This window comes from Mercenaria mercenaria, chromosome 1 (genome assembly GCF_021730395.1).
Source record: "Mercenaria mercenaria strain notata chromosome 1, MADL_Memer_1, whole genome shotgun sequence".
In the NCBI taxonomy this organism is placed as follows: Eukaryota; Metazoa; Mollusca; class Bivalvia; order Venerida; family Veneridae; genus Mercenaria; species Mercenaria mercenaria.
In genome coordinates, this window is record NC_069361.1 from 127483 (window position 1) to 144084 (window position 16602).

Here is a 16602-nt window from a genome sequence, read left to right on the forward strand (position 1 = left end):
TTTGACATGCCCTAGTCGAGCGATCTGGAAGGCAGCTGCTTAAAAATTTTTATGGGTTTTTTTTTGGGCCCCGGGCAATTTAAATCTCCCCCTTTTTCCCGAAATTTCTTGTCTTTTTTCTTTCCCTTTTGGGTGAGTTGATTTTTGTCATGCTCAAGACCCCCGGGCCCTTTCTCCAAGGTCAAAGGGGGCCCACGGGAACTTGTTTTTTTTCGGGGCGCAAAACTATTCTGGGATTTTTGCGAGAAAATGTAGCAAATTTTTGGGGGACATTCGGGGGCGTTTGGGCACTAATTTTTTTCCGCCCCTTGTTTTTTAGCTTCAATTCTAATTTTTAATTTGTGTATTTTGAGAGTTTTTATTTACCCTTTCATTTTTCCCTATAAAAAAGTCAAAGGGAGTAGTGGCTTTTTGTCAAGTTTTCCCTTTTTGACACACCAAAAAATTTTAAAAATAATCTTTTGTATTTTTCCATGTTGGGGTTTTTTTTTTTTTTTTTTGGGTTTGGGGGGTTTAAAGTCGACCTAACAATTTTATGGGGGCAATGGCGTCTTTCCCGTTTGATGGTGGGGGGAAAACCCCAAAAGGGGCCCCCCCGTGCAATTTTTTCATCACGGGGGGCACCTGGGTTGAAACAAAAACCTTCCGTAGCCGCTGGATGGGGTTTCCCCCATGAAGGAAATTTTAACGCCCCCCAGTGAGGCCGAAACCCCCATCGTTGGGGGAAGGATTTTAAGTAAACGACCAAAACCACTGGGGCCCGGGGGCCCCCCCATGATGGGGAATTATAATTTTTTTTTTTTGGAGGGGAAAGGAAGTAAAAGGTTAAGTTCAATTTTTCAGTAAAAGATATAAGGGTTTAAAACAAGTTAAATTAAATTTTTAAAATAATTATTCAATTTTTTGTAGTTTGTATTTCACGATTTTTTGCACCAAGGGTTTATGTGAGAGGGAAAAATTTGAAACCCTTGGTTTTGGGGGGGTCTTTTTAAACCCCTTAATTTCTTGGGAAAACCGATGGGTAAAGTAAATTTCTTTTAGCCCATAATTAAAAAGGGGTTTTCGAATACGTTTTTGTTACAAGCGATAACCCACGGGGAACTTCATGCAAAAATAGATTGCCCCCAGTTCGTACTTTGGAAAAAATTTAAAAAAGGTAATTTTTGGACTGGGAAAATTTTGGGTTTTTAAGGTGGGGGACTATTAAAAAAAATTTTTATTTTAAAAACCCAAAAAATTTTTAAAAGCAAAATAAGTATATGCCATAAATTTTTTATTTCAGAGCAAAAAATTTTTTATAAATCCCCAAAATTTTTGGGTAAAAAAAGTTAAAAATCATTTGAAGTATCGGGAAAAATTTAAAGGGTGTTCGTCCCGGGTTACACTAAACTTTGCTTACTCACACATTAATAAAAACAAATTTTTTTTGTTTGTTGTCGCGCGAACAATTATAGGGGGGTTGCCGACTTTCCAAGGGTTTTAATGGTGGAGGAAGGGCCCTATTTTGCCTCTTTAAATAATCTTCTCCCGGGTTTGGGCCCCACCCTAAGCCTGGTGGGGTGGATTCTTTACTTTAAGAAATTCAGGGGCCCTGGGGAGGCCGAGCCCACTTCGGTGGGGGGGCAAGTAGTTTGTTTTCAGCTACTTAACCCTTTTGGCCACGGAGGTTTCCCCTTTTATACACTTAAAAAGTTCTTGTTATGCAACGCTTGTTTTTTGCTTCTATATTTTTAAAAAGTTTATATACTTTTTTTTTAAAAAATAAATTTGGGTTTGGAAAATTTTTAGTAAAAAAATTTAAAAAAATTTAAAAAAAATATTTTACCCCAGCCCTTTTTAAAATTTTCAAGAGTGTTTTATTCAGAAAGACTCCGTTTTTGGTCAAATTATTTCGAATAGTGGTGGGGGGGAAAATTAAATCATCCATTTGAAAATAAATTAAAATGAAAATTGGCTTTTTTTTTTTTTTCAAAATTTGGCCTAAACTTTTGCTTTACTTCTTTTATTATTTTCCCATAAAGATATAAAAGGGGGTAACAGAAAGTGTTTTTGCGGAAAAAGCGGAAAAAATTTTTTTTTTAAAATGGGGAAAATATGTTTTTCAAAAATAAATGCTCAAAAATTTTTTTTTCTTTCTTGTTTTAAAAAAAACTCTGGGAAATCATTGTACGTTTTTTTATCGTTTTGTTTATTAAAATCCCAAATTTTTTTCGTTTAAAAATTTTTAAAAAATTTTTGTGTCTTTTTTGTGTGACTATTAAAATTGGGCTGTTTTGAATCTTTTCCCTAAAACCCCCTTTTCACAAGGGGGAAAAAATCTGTTTAAGAATAAAATTTTTGAGTGAAACCGTTTGGGCAATCTTTAAACCTGTTTTGTTATTTTCAATGCAATGGGGAAAAAAAGCCCACCCATGTTTCCTGCTATACAGTTTAATAAAGTCATGCAAATAACAGTCCTGAAATTGTTTTCTTTGATTTTCTCATATTTCTAGATATTTTCCCCATACTTTGACGCATATATATAGTAGCGATTGTTCTCTTTCCAGCAATAGCTTTCTCAACATGTTTTACCTTTTGAAATTCTGTGGGTTTTAACTTCGTTATAGTCGTCTGTTTGTTGACAAATTTCACCACAAAAAATGTTACACTTCCCCCAGGGCATTAAATGACTTGATCTTCACATATTTTTCGTTTAAAACTGCTGACTGTTGCAGTAATTATGCATGGTTTTTCATGCCTAGATGTAAAAAGTGCATGGTTTGAATGAGGTACCATGTATTTTCATTGAAATTTCTTAATGACATTCACAAGATAAATGTCTAAACATATGCCAAATTTCAGAATGTGCTATCACTATCAGATTTAAAGGGGCGGGGGTGCCCCCGCAAAAAATGTCAAGCATACATTTTACGAGTTGTTTTTTTTCTATGCGATCAAAGGCAATAGGCATGGGAACTTTCTGCTCGCTACGCTCGCGCATCATTAATAATAATTATTAATACCATATGGGGTACGATATTCCTACGTAGGCCGCTATATTGGAAGCAATTTTTCTACTTGTTTTGCTAGCACATGCTCCTTATAGGGTCCCATTACCACTTACAGTAGCGATATTCCTATGAAATCGAAAGCTTTAAAAACATACTTCTCCCAAATCATAATTACATGACAACTACAATTGGTAATAATCCTGGCAACAAACAAAAATCTTTCTGTTCACGTAACATAATCATTATTCAGAGTGATGGATACTCCTATGCAAGTGAACATTCCCGGATCCAGAAATATTTGACTGGGGGTGGGGGGGGGGGGGGGGGGGTAAGGGACTTCTGCCCATGTCAGGGAGGTCTCGTCCTGGAAAGTTTTGAAATACAAGTATGAAATGGTGGCCTCAGGGGCTTTACTGGGTAGCCTACTCTCCTCATTTTAGGGGCGTCAGGGGACTCTCCCCCTGGAACTTTTGGAACATTTCAAACATGGAATGGAGACCGTTGGTGCATTTTTAAGTCTAAATTTGTAGGTAATGGAGGGGTTACTCCCCGCTTGATGGGAGCGGGGTCAGGGGGCTCTCCCCCTGAACAATTTTGAAATAAAGGTATGAAATGGTGGCCTCTGATGCGTTTCCGGGTCTGAATTTTTAGAGAATATCATTCCTTTGCCGAAATAGTTGGGTGCACCTTTGATAAGTATAGGTCACTTCTCAGCCTACTGGAGTGGGGGGGGGGGCTCGGCCTGAGTGAAAGCTTTCAGCTCGCTTCACTCGCACGTCTTCATTACTATTATTTTTACCACAGGAAGTGTTACATATAAAAATTATATAGCACGCAAAAACGAAACTTTAAAAGTACCAAAAGTTCACCCAAAAGCCTAAAACCTTGGATCCGTCCCTGGCTTCTTTTAACGTTTAAAGATACTTGCAAAGCTAAATGCTGTGTAAGAAGATTTGTTAAGTGTATTGTGAATCATTTTATGACTACATCTAAGTAAACATTCGTTGCTTTAGGCTCGTGCGTGATCGCGACACGGCGTAGTAGCTCCACGAGTGTGAAATCATGCATATGGTTTATCATTGATTATGTAGGTCGAGTGTAGTTATACGGTGAACAACTTTATGTACACATAACAGTTAATGTGCAGCGCTGGAAAAAAAATAATGGCTGGTAAACTATTGTGTGAGCCTTGTTTATATGTTGAGATAGAAACTGAAGCAGCGGGATTTTGTTCGACCTGTGCCGAGTGTCTGTGTTCTAAATGTGTTTTTGAACACAGGAAAGTGAAAATGACGAGGAACCATTCAATTCAACAGGACATTATACCAGGACATATAGAGATTATACAAGCAATGAATGCGATGATAACATGCCCAGTTCATACAGAGATGAAAATTGCTTATCGGTGCAGTGATCATGATGTATGTGTATGCACAGTGTGTCGAGTAGATACTCACAGAAACTGTGACAACGTATTTGAAATTGCAAAGACAGACTATGCGGACGCAGAGTTGAGCAATACTCGTGGAGATCTCGCAAAACTCAAGGATAATGCGGCCGCTGTGCGAAAAGGAAAAGAGAAAAACAAGACCAATTTGTATCAAAATCAGACTCAAATTTTAAGTGAACAAGAGGCAATAATCCAACAAGCAATTGATGAACTGGAAGAACTTAAAGTCCAGTTAAAACAGGAAACAAATGAACAACTGCAAATTGCAGTGTCCGAAATTGATAAAGACATTGAAGCTGCAGGAGTAATTGAGAAAAGTAGTACAAGAAATCAAGACATTTTAGAAGCAGCATTTAAGTATGGTGATAACGAATGCCCCAAAGTCATTGCCCATTTATTGGCAGAAACTATGGTAAAACATACAGATCTTGTCAAAGACCTTCAAAAGAAGGACGAGTTAAAGTTAAACTTTGAAAGGAACCCAAATAGAATTGTTGTTTCGACCCCTGGAGCAATTTCGGTGACGCGTTCTGAGTCAAATGAGTCTAAAGCGGATAGACAATGTGGAATAGAGACAACAAGTGATGAAGTATCGGAGACTGATGTAGATAATTTGTTTGCTGGGAAACCTACAGTAAATAAACCATCATCACTAGCTGAGGAACTTTGCGTTACCGATGAAGTGTTGGTCGGCGTAAGTGGACAGTCAGATAAGAACGTTTGTTCGATACTTGGGTCAGTAATTCTCAAAGACAGGCAGCTTGTCATAATTGACTGTAATAATTCTAGTATAAAACTTTTGTCACCGGATTTCATACTGCTGCATACTTTAAGACTGCCAGGGAAACCTGTGCGAATGTGTGCCATTGATAGTGATAAAGTGGCCGTAAGTTTTGAACGCGTGAAACGAATCAATCGGTATGTTGTCGGAAACAACAAAATTACGTATGAAGGCGGATTTCCCACAACATTATTCAATCACGGGATTGCGTTTGATGGCAGCCATATTGTTGCTATAATGTCAGATGAAGACTTTAATAGCAATAATAATGCAAAAGATGATACGATACAAGTAGAAGTCAGGAACCCATATGACGGAAGCATTATTGACGTTATAAGAGATTTCAAGGTTGTGGGTAACAAGTCGTGGTCTCTTGTTCTTAATAACACTCAGGCAATACATTTCACTGAGGACAACAGTATGGTTATAGCAGAACTAAATAGGGTACTTTGTTTTGATCTGATAAAACAGTCAAAAGGAACTGTCGCTGTGGAAAAGAGGTTCTACGTTTGTTCTGGAGAAATCCCGAAAGACAGTATAGAAAATATAACATCTGATAGTGGCAGCATTTATGTTTGCACCGATTCTGGTGTTCTTCAGATATCTGCTTCTGACTATAACGCGAATCGAGTTATTTTGCCATGCCAAGGTATGCAGTTCTGCTCGATAAGTGTTGACAGTGCGAACAGTAGGATAATACTGGGATGCGAGGACGATGACAATTTACATGTCTATAAACTTCAGAAATCGTTGAAATAAAGATGAGAAATACCAGATTGTTCATATTAAGCCCGTGCCGTGGCGGGATAAATGGCAACCACAGGACTTCAGTAATTAGAACGAATGTCAATTACATATTAATTAACAGGATACGTAACTCCGGCTTTATATATTGATACAATATTGTATTGTATTTCACGTTTTCTTCTGTATTCAACCAACAATGATTCCGTGAATCATTGATGAATGACAGAAATAGTGTCTAGATTTTCGACATTGTATTGCTTAGTTATACATTGTGTTGAAATGAGAAAAAAATAAGGAAAATTTTTCATATAGATTTACGGTTGGGATAAATGTTTATTGACAAACGATCTAAACACATCAAGCTTGTTTAAAGGACTTTTTTAAATTGCATCTAATGAGCAGTATTATTACATCATACGTGTGGTTGTGTCTGGTCGATAACTGCCGTTATTTAGGTGCTTAAACGGCAATTCTAGCATAAAACTGCTGTTCTTGTCACTTTTCGGGGATGTTTTAACAGGACAGAAAACGTGTGTAAACAGAGATTCTCACTCTCGCTCGCATGCTGTTATAACACCTTTTTATATATGCGCGTTCAGTGGCAAAGCGTAAACGTCATTCGGCCCCAAAACGGATAATTCAAAACGAAATGACGTCAACGTAAAAAACAACTCAGACATTCCCGCGCATTTCGTGGAAAATTAATGACGTTGAGAGACATTGTATCCATTTATCAGTTTTTACGCGTTTTATGCTAGAATAGCGTTAGCGCATGTTCATTTCGTGTTATAACATTTGCAGACTCCCTCTGGATACGTTGGTACCCTCACCCTAACGGGCTCGGGTACCAACCAATCCCTCGGGGAATCTGCAGATGTTATAACACGAAAAAACATGCGTTATCCCTACAGAATATTCACGTTTATACATTTAGGAAAGAAGGAAACATGTGGTATTGAAAATGCAATGGCTCTAAATATGAACATGGAGTAAATCAGTGCACGACTATCCTCGTTTCTATTCAAGTTTTGCTGGTGTTGGAGCAATAAAGAGCATTCATTACTGTTAAGACACAAAATACGCTTATCATTTTATTTATATTATTTGACACTATGATGATTTAGATAATATTACATTTTTTGCAAGCAGAAAGCTCTGGTTGTAACGGGACATGTTCTCTGTGGAATAAATACATGTAGTTCATTGTAATGTTTCAAGTTCATTAGTAAAGAGTGCAAAGTGTTTGATTTCAGGATTTATTGTGTTGAAGTGTTAAATTTCGCATATATTAATAAGGCGTACATCAAGGCATTTCTTAGACCTTTGTTTGATAGCAAGTTTAAGGCATCGCCACAGTTGCGGCCATTTTACCCAAAATTTTACATGCACATTTTCATAAAAATAAAAGATGACTAAGTGGTAACAATGAAGAAGATGACCCTATTGTTTTCAGCTCGCCTGTCACGCAGTGACAATGTGAGCTTTTGTGATCGCCTTCGTTCGTCGGCGTCCGTCCACAATTTCTTGTGAACACGATGGAGACCACATTTTGCAATCGATTTTAATGAAACTTGCATACAACTTGTATTGGCAGATTATCTCAGTTCCTTTCGAAAACTGGCCAGATCCCATCATGGGTTCCAGAGTTATGGCCCCTTAAAGGGCCAAAATTTGCTATTTGGCTTGTGAACATGATAGAGACCACATTTTGCAATCGATTTTAATCAGACTTTCACACAACTTGTACTGGCATAATATCTCGGTTCCTTTCGATAACTGGCCAGATCCCATCATGGGTTCGAGAGTTATGGCCCCTTAAAGGGCCAAAATTTGCTATTTTGGCTTTTGCAGCCACATAGAGACTTCATTTATGCTTTGATATGACACAAACTTGCAAAATTTCTTTAACAACAATAGATCTTGGATTCCATAATGAATCCGTCAGATCCAGTCATAGGTTCCGGAGTTATGGCCCCTGACTGACCCCTGAAATAGCCAAAATTTGTTAATGTTTACCTTGTGAACACGATAGAAGTGACATTGTACATTCGATTTTAACCACACTTATATACAACCTAAGTCACAATAAGATCTCGGTTCCTTTTGAATACCGGCTAGATTCCATCATGGGTTCTAGAGTTACTGCCATTGAAAGGGGCAAAATTTTCCATTTTGGCTTTTTCAGCCATTTAGAGGTTTCATTTATGCTTTGATTTGACACAAACTGGCACAAAATGTTTATCTTGATGATTTCTAGGTCGAGTTCGAAACTGGGTCATGTGGGGTCAAAGACTAGGTCACCAGGTCAAATCAAAGTTAAAGCTTGGCTACACTTATGACCCTATATTCATGAAACTTGGTTAGAATGTTTATCTTGATGATTCCAAGGCCAAGTTTAACAGGTGAGCGATATAGGGTCATCATGACCCTCTTGTTTGTTTTTGGGCCAGTAAGTAAAAGGTTTAGGTTACAGGGACCTGAACATTGAAAACTATTTCTGCACGAACACTTGAGAACCACTTGACTCAGAATTTTCATTGTGATAGTAAGATTGATGTTGTAAAGTATATGACCCTTATTGTTTTTCTGGTAGGTAAGTCAAGGGACAAGGTCACAGGGGCCTGAACATTGAAAACGGTTTCAGCTCAATAACTTGAGAACCACTTGACACAAAATCTTCAAACTTGATAGCGTAATTTGGTTTATGAAGTAGATGACTCTGTTGTTTTGGGGGTCAGTATGTTAAAGGTCAAGGTTGCGGGGACCTGAACATTTAAAACAATTTTTGCATGATAACGTGATATCCACTTGACTTAGAACCTTCAAGTTTGATAGCATGTCTTGGCTTATGAAGTAGATAACCCTTATTGTTTCTTAGGCCAGTAAGTCAAATGTCAAGGATACAGGGGCCTGAACCCTGAAAACCGTTTTCGCTTAAAAACTTGATAACTACTTGACCAAGTATCTTCAAACTTTATTGCATGATTTGGCTTAAGAAGTGTTTTGGATGGTTTTAATGTTTTGAAGGTTAGTAGGCCAAGGTCACAGTGATTACTGGACTAAAAATGAGACAACCCTTCATGGGGGCACACGTGTTTTACCAACAACTCTTGTTATATTCAATGGTATCTGAAATTCATTTTGTGATATCCAACATCATTTATTGATATCATAAAATAGTATTAAAGATATCCTTAGATTGAATTAAGAATGCAGTATAATTATACTGATTTCATGATATCGAATAATAGAAACATACATATTCATAAATCTTTTTATGATGTGTATAAATGAATTTAATGATATCAGAGAATGAATTTGTGATATCCATATGAGCAATAACAAATAGATTTGGTATTTCCCCGTATTATGTATATCGTTTAGTATGGCGTCATAATACTGCTAGTATGTGTGAGGAGCGTTTCACTTTTCATTACTATTGTGGCTGATATCTGCCAACGTCGTTTTTTTCGTTATGTCGTCTTTTCGCCCACGCATTGAATATGCACTATTAATAAACCTATGTTAAACATAACCCTAACCTTTAGCCAGTATATTGTACACTTAATACGGGTGTACATCCAATAGGGGTGATTTCATATTGGCGAATGTTCATGACAGTCTTACAAGCTTATTTCATATATCCCTTTTGACCAACTGAATAATTGCTACAGATTGTCATCAGAATAACCCGATGTTTCAATAACAGTGTTGTGTCAAAATAGTGTTTCTTAAAATAAATTACTAGTACCTTGCTATAATACTGAGCAACCCGTAGTATTTGGCTCGAAAGTCGAAGATTTAATGAAAGATATGTCCAAAAATATCGAAATGTTGTTAGAAGATTCGTTAAGTGTATTATATAGCGCCATGTAACACTATTGAAAAAAATTGTAAATTTTACTGTTTAAAACAAGTTCTTCGATCAATTTATGGACTCCTGTTTTTTCTCCGTTGTAGGCATTGTACGTGACTTCCGTCGAACCGAGCCCTCCGTCTCTACAACATGGGCGGCGGCAAGATCTGTTATATCTGATATGACGCATGATGCCCACGACAAACCAATAAATATCCATAAATGGTTCAACACCCGGTACGTTTCGGGGTACTGTGACTGACTTTCATAATCTAAAAATAGATGGATGCGAATTTACAGACAATAATTAGATTTAATGAGCATATTAGATTTTATATTCTTTGTGGAATTTTGTCGTTACAACTCATGTCATTCCACAATAGTGATTTAAAGAAAACATTGTACCTTTTGATTTTAGGTATATGCACAAGTGGGTGGGGTACATTATTGAAATTGTGACAGAACATAAATGAACGTTTTATGTATAAATAAATAAATAAAGTTGCACGATTTGTTTTAATTGTAATTTGGAAGAAAAGAAAATAAAAAGGACAATTAGGAAGGACTGAAATTTACAGTGGAAAGTACCCAGATAATTTTTTCCGGTAAGATACCTTGAATGATTAACAAAGTTCTTATTACCATCCACTGAGATCTGTAGAGTGACTGCTGAATGTTATTGCCTTATATTTAAGGAGAAAACGAGGAAAGCCTTTGTAACGAAAATTCTGGTGCCCCTGCGAGCATTGTTTTAGACATGGCGGTAACCTGAGATGGTTTCTCACATGAAGAATTTAACACCCCAATCAAATGGTTTCGAATCCACAGCGGTGAGGGACATGTGATTCGAGGCCAGCGACCTTAACCACCCGGCCAAGGAGGCCCAATCTTTCCACATGTTGTTTGTCTGTTATCTTCAAGGAATTACGACTTGCAACAGAACACGTGTAATAATACGCAACGCCAATGCAGGTGCTTATTAAGAGAGTAAGCATTAATTAAAGTAGATTGAAAACAAATGACAGTTTAAATGAAAAGACGATTAAAAGGTTTCATATGTCTCGGGCCTTCCGGCTTCGGTCAAGGTCCGTTGGACCCGGAAGAGCATATGGAGAATGAGAAATAAAGTCTTGCCTATAAGATAATCGCCAAACCCAACGGTTGTGTAGGTCATAACGGTGAAATAGACCCCCTCCAGCATTGTCCATCCTTCTGTTTTCAGGTAAGTTTAAGTTTAAACATATTTATTCCCAAAATAAAGTACATGTATTTATACATATGACATACTGTAGTGAAGACAAAACAGGAAAGGATAAGAATGAAAGACATGTCTTATAGAATTCTTCTCCTTTGCGGACAAAATATAACTGTATGGGCATATCGAGCTTTAATCTGTAATGGGGCTAGGAATATGGTCTAAAGATATGAAAAAAAAATATGAAAAAAAAAATATGGAAAAAAAAGAAATAATAAATCGCTGTGAATGTAAAAAATGGAAAGGGGACAATGTATATGGTAGAAGGAAAGTATTCACATAAATGTAGAGATTAGAGCAAGTAAAAGGTAGAATAGAAGATAGAAAGTTGGAAGAAATGAGAATGCCTCAGGGTTGCTAACCAAATCTCTTACTTTCGGAAATATATGCCTGTACATGAGTAAATATAGTCATGTTATCCTGATCAGATAGGGCTGGGTTTCCAAACAGAATAGTATCCAAGTCAATTTCGAAATTCCGCAGATTACTAAGAAGATCGTTGCGACAAAGATCAAAATTTCTGCATTCAAAAAAGAAATGGAAATTAGTTTCCATCTGTCCACACTGGCATAATGGTGTGGGAGAAATACTTTTTAGGTAAAGATGTTGATTCAATGCACTGCACTTAGTTCTTAGCCGTGTATGGAGCACCTGAAGTTTTCTGATTCCGGTGTAGTAATAGGCTGGAGTACGCTGCTTGTTTTTATTTAGAATACTTTTGAATGATGAAAGTGTTTCAGAATTACGGATATCTGGTCTCAATAAATTCCAGTCACGTACAACGGAAGGCAAAAAAGAATTGAAATATAAAGATGTTCTTGCAGGTACACCATGGATATTTTCAGAGTTTCTTAGGTTGTAGCGAGTATCACCTGAGTCAGGAACTAGAGAGGATAGATATGCTGGAGTCTGGTTAGATTTCATTTTAAAGAACATAAGAAGTCGATGTTTGTAACGTCTATCGGAAAGTGGTTCCCAGGGTACTTCTCTCCTTAGATTTTCCAAGGAAACAAGTTTGGTAGCTCCGGAGACTATTCGCGCACATTCATTTTGAATTTTGTCGAGTTGATCCATTTCATACTTTGTACAGTTACCCCACACCACGTCTGCATATTCGAGTATTGGCCTTATGAAAGAAATATAAATGGTTTCAAGAGAGCGACGGTCAAGTGAGAATTTCAATTTACGCATTATATTAACCCTCTTCCAAGCCTTTGCTACAATGTAGTTGATATGAGAATGCCAGCAACAATCATTTGACAGGAATACACCAAGATGTTTATGTTCGAGTACCTCTGGAATAATCTGGTTAAACATTCGAAGAGGAGGGTGTAGTTGAAAATTTCGTTTTCTTGAAATTAAAAGCGCTTCTGATTTGGAGGGATTAAATTTGACAAGCCATTTATCTGCCCAAGATGAAATTGTTTGGATATCAGACTGGAGAAGATTTGCCGCAATGTCCGGTTGCTGAACTATAATGTAAAGACTTGTATCATCAGCAAACAGGTTGATACATGATCTGATTTCATCAACGATGTCATTGATAAAGATAAGGAAAAGAAGAGGCCCGAGAATTGAACCCTGTGGAACTCCAGCTTTTAGAAAAGCCCAGTTCGATTTGACACCTGGCAGTACAACACGTTGACGTCTATGTAAGAGATAATCCTGAAACCACATATGAAGAGAACCTGAGATTCCTGCGTATTTTAATTTACATAGTAATCCTTTGTGCCAGACTTTGTCAAAGGCCTTACTTATGTCAAAAAATACCGCACGAACCTCTAGACCGTTATCCAGAGCTTTACAAAGAGTATCGTATATGAAAACAAGTTGATTAACTGTGGAGTCACCCGGTATGAAACCAGACTGTACAGGAGTTAGAAAGCGAGAATCATGAAGATGGTTATAAACATGCTTGAAAATAAGGCGTTCAAGAACTTTTTCAATAGTATTTAATAGTGATATTGGACGATAGTTATTTGGAAGAGTGGCATCATCCTTCTTGAAGATTGCGCTAACATGGGCTTCTTTCCATGTGACTGGAACAGTAGAAGATTGAAGTGAAGCATTGAAAAGGTCACAAAGAGGAAAGGATAGTTCATGAGAAGCCTCAAGCAGAATTCTGTTACTTATACCATCAGGACCTGCGGCTTTGTGAACTGGTAGAGAATTCAAGACATCTTCAGTTTCTGCCGGAGAAAGATGAATTTCATTTAAAATAGTGGTAGAATTCGTTGGACCAAGATTAGGTATCTCTATATATTCGTCATCAATGTATGTCTGCTCTTGGAAGTAATCATTTAAAAGGTTAGCTTTTTCAAAATCAGAAGACGTAGTTTGTCGAGTGTTAGAGTTATATAGTGGAGGAATAACATTGTTGTTCGTTCTAGATATGAAGGGTTTTAAGGTAGTCCACCAATCTTTTGAAGAGAGTGATCCGTTTTTAAGTTTGTCTGAAAGTTTGATGAAGTATTGTGATTTAGCTTCACGAATGAGCAAAACAGTTTCATTTCGGACTTGTCGAAACTTTTGCCAGTGATGAGGTGAGTTTGTTCTCTTAGCTTTTCTGTAGATACGCTTACGCTTTCGTATGTTCTTCCTTATATTATTGTTCATCCAAGGGACGTCTGAGGGTCTAATTGTGACATTTTTATTAGGAATGTTATGTTTTGAAATGACTGTGATTTGATTGGTTATATTGGAGGCGTATATATTGATGTCTGGATCGATACAGCTATTCCAATTAAAATTGTCGATTTCTGCTCTTAGGCTGTCATAGTCACCCCGATCATATTCCCATATCAGTCTGTTAAAGCATTTTTGTTTCAGTTTATTAAATTTAAGAAACCCGAAGATTGGAACGTGGTACCGTTGATCTTGTTCAAGAAAGTGTTCCCCAACACCTGAAAGAAGAATGTTATTTCTGTTTGTCACGAAAATAAGGTCTAAAATGGATGCCGAGTGTTCAGTGAAATGGGTTGGTTCTTCAATAAGCTGTTCTAGGTTAAACTGTTGCGTGATGGAAAGAATGTTTCTGTGTGGAGTTGGACACAGAGCATTGTAGTTGAAATCTCCAGTGATTATTATATCCGAGATGTTTGTATCAATTGTAAGACCAATAGAATCCTCAATTAGGTTATTGTATATGGTGTCAGAACTAGGAGGTCGGTAGAAGACTCCAAAAAGTATATGTTTATTATTACAAAGAACTATTTCTACCCATAGACATTCGAGACGATTGATCTCAAGATCTGATCTACGCAAGTAATGCATATTCTCTCTAACATACAAAATAACTCCTCCATGAGAATCGCCATCACGATCTTTTCGTTCAGGTTTATGATAAGAGTGCAGCACTAAGTCTTCAGAAGTAACTGAACGATTTAACCATGTCTCAGAAAAGGCTAAGATATCAAATTCAGAAAGTTCTGCGTATAAGATATCGAGTTTGTGTTGTATACTCTGAACGTTTAAATGTATGAAAGAAAGATGGTTTGATATCGCTTGTGCATACGGTTGTGTATTTGACTGAGATGATACAGAAGAAGTTGATTCTGGACCTGGATTCCTGTGGACATCTCCAGCGGTAAGTAGGAGGCATGTAAGCCATAATGAGAATGTGACAACAAATAAGGAACTCAAAATACGCATAATAAACAAGCGATTATCAAGTAGTCGGTTCATGTTCGGCTGCATGGTTCTTCGAGGATATTTTATATCGTTGCAGATGAAAGCATTCGCTAGCAAAGAGTTGTGCAGTGACAGGACGTTCTCCGGACAACTATAAATACTTACGAATAGAAGGAAGTGGGATAAAACTGGTAGGAAACCGTGGTATCGATACGTGTACGTGACGGCGTGTTTTGGCAATGATTTCGTGGTCATGTGATTGAAAGGGTGGATAGTATGAATTTAAGAAAAGCCGTCATAGAAATGTGGATGAAATCAGGATATCTTTTATAGCTTACAACCCCGAAAGAGACATAAAGGATAAGGAAGAATGGGACAGGAGTTATGTACCAGAGACAAGTAAGAAAAAGTGTACAGAAAAATAAAAGCATATTTATGAAGAAGTAGTAGACGAAATGTTATCAGTGAGGGAAAACTCTAGTATTGAAAGCAGGCCTCCTTGAAAACGTCATTAATTTAGTCGTTTTGGTAAAATGATAAGAACAATTTTGTTCAGACTTATTATCTGGTCGCAATGTTATTGTTAAAGTGAATGCCGTTTCGGCAATACGTTAAGATTGAGAAGAATTCTATGGACAAATTATAAAATAACATATATAACGTACAAATAATGTTCGCACAAATCAAAGAAGTGAACATATTTACATCCACGTACAGTCTTGAAAACATTCTTATTCATGTGAAGAAAGACGTTAACTAACAATCAACATTTGCTATCATATAAGCTAGTTAAAGGAAACTTATAATTTAGAATTTGTCAATATTCCTAATGGTAACAAATTAGTGTATAGCATAGTTAAAAGACAAACTTGTACGCAATGTTCGTTATTAGGTTTTTTGTTTATAATTTTATATAAATTGTTTTGGAGTGTTTAAAAGTTCAATTATAATTTTAATATAATGACTTCATTTAAAAGCAGGACTTATGAAAACAAGAACATTAAAACTATACATACATTACTTGTCAAGACTGAATGTGGAAGAAACAGAAAAATAAAGTCATTACGTGCAATTATCTAACTAGGTAGTTTAGCAAAAAGGAGGTCTAAATTTGACCAGACAGTCTTTTAAATGTACATTACATAAATAATTTGAATTGTAAAGCGACACTAGAATTTTGCTGGAATTTCGTCACTAATGATCGTGGAAATAGCTGCATTGACTGCAATGTATAGGGAAAATAACTGGGTATCACTAAATCGTGCATATGCAATTTAATAAATCGAATTCACTTACACGCAAAAGTGAAGTACTACTTAAGAGAAAATGAAACCAAACAACTGAATCCTTATGAAAATATGAAACAATTTATCAGTTTACATAGTATAAATTCGATACGCCTACTAATCTGACCTCTGGGTATTTCCAGTTTGGTTTTCACGTTCTAAAAATAGCACCGAATATCAAAAGTTTTACGCATAGTACATATTTCAAACTGTGTAGTTCTATTTAGTAAAGAAATCACAATTAGAAAAGATATATGGATTTTGAGTAAAATACTACTTAGAGAAAAAAGAGAGAAAAAGTCACACAACACAAGTACCAAATAGATCTGTTAAAATAATTTTGATAATTGTTTACTTGTATACTGGCGAGTGTAAACTTTGACCGCTGGTATTTCAGTTCGGCTTGGATGCGCTACAAATAGTACATTTATCCATAGCCAATCAATAATCATGATTCAGCGAGCGCTTGAACAACGTTTTAGACAAAAATACAGAACAATATTCGACGTGTTTAACAATGAACAATACGAAATTACATTCTAGAAAAGTTTAAACAATGAACAAATACGAAATTACATTCTATATCTTACAAGTAAGATTAATCAGT